Here is a 5491-nt window from a genome sequence, read left to right on the forward strand (position 1 = left end):
AGGAGGGGTCTGCGTCCCCCTGGGGTGTAGGAGGGGTCTGCCTTCCCCTGGGGTGTAGGAAGGGTCTGCGTCCCCCATCACCTGTTAGGCAGGCGCAGCCCCTCCACCTTCCACCTTCCACCAGGTGGCCAATCCCACAGGAGTACAAGCCACAAGAACTAGGAGCAAGGTGAGGCCATTCAGCCCATCAGGTAATCACTGCTGACCAAGCCCCACGCTTATCCCTTGGACAACAAAAGTAACAGAGAGACCGTGTGATTCAGAGAGAGTTACTAAACCTCCGCGCTGTATTGAATATAAGGACACCATAGCTAGGGGCAGGAGGAGGCCATTCAGCCCATCAGAGCCTGCTCTGCCATTTAATACCATCATGGCCTGATCTCATCTTGGCCTCATCTCCACTTCCCTGCCCACTCTCCATAACCCTTCACCCCGTTACTAATTAAACATTTGTCTATCTCCTCCTTACATTTACTCAGTGTCCCAGCATCCACCGCACTCTGGGACAGTGAATTCCACAGATCCATGTCCCTCTGAGAGAAGGAATTCCCCATTGTCTCTGGTTTAAACCTGCTGCCCCTTATCCTAAAACCATCACCTCTCATTCCGGATTGTCCCACATGAGGATCCATCCTCTCTACATCTACTGTGTCAATCCCCTTTAGCATCTTATAGACCTCAATTAGATCTCCCCTCATTCTTCTAAGCTCCAGGGAGTATTGGCCTAAACTGTACAACCTCTCTCATCCCTGGGATCAACTAGTGACCTTCCTCTGTACTGCCTCCAACTCAACTACACCCGTCCCTCGGGTAAGGGAACCACCACATGACATCACCAACCCAATGAAACCCAAACATATAAATAGAAAGCAGGAATTATCAGCAGTGCTTCGTCCAGAGGCCCACTGAAGATGTTACCTAGTAGGGTGATGAAACGTCTGAAAATGAACCTTCCAGCTCAGCGAGCAAACCTACATCCGGGAACCACCACTGTACACAGTACTCCAGGTGGGGTTTCTATGTACTCAATGGCCTGGCCTCCAGAGCCCTCTGTGGGAATGAGGTAAGACCATAGGACCATAAGAGCAGAAATTAGGCCATTCAGCCCACCCAGTCTGGTCCGCCTTTCGATCACGGCTGATAGGTTTTCAACCCCATTGTCCCACTTTCTCCCCTTTAATCCCCTTGACAATCAGGAACCCATCTATCTCTGTCTTAAATATACTCATGATGTGGAGGAGCCAGTGTTAGACTGGGGTGGACAAGTTAAAAAAATCACACAACACCAGATTACAGTCCAACATTTGGAAGACAGTGGCTTTCTGAGCACTGCTTTTGGACAGCTACCTGATGAAGGAGCAGTGCTCTGAAAGCTGGTGCTTCCAAACAAACCTGTTGGACTATAACCTGGTTGTGTGATTCTTAACTTAAATATACTCACTGATGCCTTGTACAGTTGTGACAATACCTCCCTTCTCTAAGCCTTTAGCAGTAAAGTGTAATTCTAGTATGATTATATCCAGGATGCATCGTATTGCTGGATTCTGCAGTGGTTTGAGAGGGTGACCTGCTTTCAGCAGGGCAGGACAATAGACACAGGCTGAATCTAAAAACCCTGATACCAGATTGAAATCCGTGTCCTGGGAGGGTTTCTCATTCGGCTACTCTCTAACTTCCTGACTTCAGAATCTGCTATTTATGAGGATCCAGCAGTGAAATATGAACTCAAGGACACTGTACAACACCAAGCGGAATCACTCCTCGATCTCAATTCTTACCTGGTAGGTCAAAAGCTCAAAGTATTGTTTGTAATTTAAATTGCTAAAGTGACAGCTTATAATTATCCGACCGATCCCTTCCCAATATGTGGGAATCACTGGCTAAAGCAGGAGTTTGTAGGCCCTTCCTGGTTACATTGAGAAGGCAGTGATTAGATTTCCAACAGAGCAATGGGTTCAACCAACTTCCAGCACAGATGGGAGTGTATCAGAGCGCAGTGCAGTACCTGTCCTGGGAGTGTTAGATGGGGGACAGTGCAGAGGGAGCTTTACTCTGTATCTAACCCCGTGCGGTCCCTTTCCCTGAGAGTGTTAGATGGGGAACAATGTAGAGGGAGCTTTACACTGTATCTAACCCCGTGTGGTCCCTTTCCCTGAGAGTGTTAGATGGGGAACAATGTAGAGGGAGCTTTACACTGTATCTAACCCCGTGTGGTCCCTTTCCCTGAGAGTGTTAGATGGGGAACAATGTAGAGGGAGCTTTACACTGTATCTAACCCCGTGCTGTCCCTGTCCTGGGAATATTAGATGGGGGACAGTGTAGAGGGAGCTTTACTCTGTATCTAACCCTGTGCTGTCCCTGTCTTGGGAGTGTTTGATGGGGGGACAGTGTAGAGGGAGCTTTACTCTGTATCTAACCCTGTGCTGTCCCAGTCCTGGGGGTGTTTGATGGGGGGACAGTGTAGAGTGAGCTTTACTCTGTATCTAACCCCGTGCTGTCCCAGTCCTGGAAGTGTTTGATGGGGGGACAGTGTAGAGAGAGCTTTACTCTGTTTCTTTTAGCACCTATAATATCAAATGGAGATAGTGTGATTGGAGAGCTGGAGGGTTGAAGGAACTGACAATTAACTGGAACGTTCTCTGCAGATGAGAATATATTTGCCAGCAGTTCCCAGCTGGAAGGTCAGAACTCCCCCGCAGTGTCCTTGCTGGATTTCCCTGTGACCTGGGAGGTATCACTCTATCCGATTGGCTGAACTCTGTGAAGGTCACTTTGCTAAACACTGTCTCTTTTCAGGTTCCCTTTAAGCACTTGGATTTTTCGAAAAGTGAAGTTATGTCGCTGGCCTCCGAATCGGGGTCTGATCTGGACGTGGAGGAGACAGAATCTGTAAGTGGCACTTGGCGACTGTGGCTTGCTGCAGGTCAGAGGTCACCCCCTTCCCCCTGCCTCCTGCGAGTCTAGGCTCTGCTTGTGATCCCAAAGAATTGAAATTCTGAACGAGGTACACCTTCACACAGCTCAGTAACAGATTATGAAATGGATGGGAACCTCGGGATACAGGACACAATCTGCCCTGGATCCGATCAATTGGAATTTCTTCTGGAAATGCAAGAATGATGTTGTACTCTGAGATTGTCTCTATCACTTCTCAGTAAATGACCGCATCATGGTTGTGAGGATCCAGTGTTACTATAGCAACAGCCTCTGATGTAGCTCCATGTTAGCAGCTGACATGATATTTAAAATGAGGTATAAAAGAATTGGAAAATTGTGGCAATACATGATTCAATCAACAGCCAAAAAGTGAAGCTTAGAGGGAGTATCACAGACGGAGCTGTTTGCTGTCTGTTTATTGTCGGATCTTCTGCATCAGGAACGTTTTATAGTGTCATTGATTGATACAGCTCGGAAACAGATTCTTCGGTCCAATCCGTCCACACTGAGCACGTTTCCCAATCTAAACAAGTCCCACTTGCCTGCGTTTGGCCCGTCATTTTGTGTTGTGCCTACCCGTTGTGTGTTAGCTGAGGTAGTAACTTCCTTAACCATTTGTTTGAATGGCTGCTATCGTAGCCAAAGTGAGGACTACTGATGCTGGAGATCAGAGTCAAGATGAGGGCGGTGCTGGAAAAGCGCAGCAGGTCAGGCAGCATCCGAGGAGCAGGAGAATCGACGTTTCGGGTAAAAGCCCTTCATCCTGCTTTTCCTGCTCCTCGGGTGCTGCCTGACCCGCTGTGCTTTTCCAGCACCACCCTAATCTTGGCTGTCATCGTGTCAAGTTGTTGGTGAAATAGAAACAGTAATTCAAACCTTCAGGAGAATCATTGTCAAGAAGCAAAACCAAAAGTTGCTGGAAAAGCTCAGCAGGTCTGGCAGCATCTGTGGAGAGAAATCAGAGTTAACGTTTCAGGTTGAGTGACCCTTCCTCAGAACCCAAGGAGTTTCAGTTCAACCTTGGAAAAGTTCATTGAATTTCCCAAGGTCTCTCTGGACTTTTTTCTTGTTACGAATACATTGTCACACCCACCACATCCATACATATAGTCATGTGACTACCGGAAGCCATTTTGTAAGATTCTTGCTGTCAATTTTATGTTTCCTTTGCAAAATTTAGAATGTTATAAGAAAACATTCATGACATAATGAGGAAAAGCTTAGACAAGGGGTCGGTTTCACGAAGTATTGAGCAGCATGAGGTAGAGACGTTTTGGATTCGGGGAATTCCAAAACTTGGGGCCTGTTACTTCACCAGGCGGGAGCAGCACTCTGAAAGTTTGTGATTTCAAACTATAACCTGGTGTGGTGTGACTTCTGACTTTATCCACTGCAGTCCAACACTGGCACCTCCACATTAGGGCCTATTTGTTTAAGTTGGCGTCACGTTCAGCACAACACTGTGGGCTGAAGGGCCTGTTCCTGTGTTGTACTGCTCTATGTTCTAAGGCCTATGTAGCTGAAACTATGCTCAATAATTGCAGAGTGGTTAAAATTGGGTAAGTAACAGTGGTCAGAATTGGAGGCTAAGTGAGATCTCAGTGGTTTGGAGGAGACAAAGAAACAGCTGGAATTGAGAAACCCATGAGACTTTTAAAAAGTTGCTTTGCTAATGGACTCGGGACCAATGCGAGTCAACAAGTTTAGTGAATGAGATTTAAGGCTGAACTGTTAGAGTCCAGAGGGAAAGGAGGGTGTCACAGAGGTGGGCAAGTGCTGGAATTAGCCAGCAGCTAGGTCCCTGTCTCTCTCACAGGCCGGTGTCCCCGTGGAGAGATGGAAGGTTTATTCGCCTGTAAACGGGGTCGCTAACTGAACTAATTAAAGGGCAGGCTGGTTTCTCGGACAGAGGAGAACAAGAAATGAAGATAGTGAGACATTCTGAGATGCCCAGGAAACCTAGTCTTAGAAAGGAATGGGGCAACTGTTGGTTGTACATTTGGTTATTATTACATTGTTGGGAATGCATATTCATAATTAAGGATAATGTGGAAAAAAAGTTGATAATATGGAACTGTTTGGATATTTACAGATCACACTGACCATCTCAGTGCCGTTTTCCCATGTTAACTCCATTTCCCTAATGAGATTACCCTTCAGAAATCTAACGGTTTCCATATTGAAATTACTCCATTATTGAGCTTCCTCACCTCTCTGGGTTCAAGAATTCCAAATGTTCACCTCTTCATCCCAACCTTAAATGGACCGGGACCTGGGTGCCCTTGTGCATGAACCACAAAACGTTAGTTTGCAGGTGCAGCAGGTAATTTAAGAAGGGAAATGGAATACTGTCCTTCATTGCTAGAGTTTAAAAGCAGGGAGGTTATGTTGCAGCTGTACAAGGTGCTGGTGAGGCCACACCTGGAGTACTGTGTGCAGTTTTGGTCTCCCTACTTGAGAAAGGATGTACTGGCTCTGGATGGGGTGCAGAGGGGGGTCACTAGGTTGGTTCTGGAGTTGAGGGGGTTGGCTTATGAGGAGAGACTGAGTTGAA

The sequence above is a fragment of the Chiloscyllium plagiosum genome, chromosome 18 (assembly GCF_004010195.1).
Source record: "Chiloscyllium plagiosum isolate BGI_BamShark_2017 chromosome 18, ASM401019v2, whole genome shotgun sequence".
Taxonomy (NCBI): Eukaryota; Metazoa; Chordata; class Chondrichthyes; order Orectolobiformes; family Hemiscylliidae; genus Chiloscyllium; species Chiloscyllium plagiosum.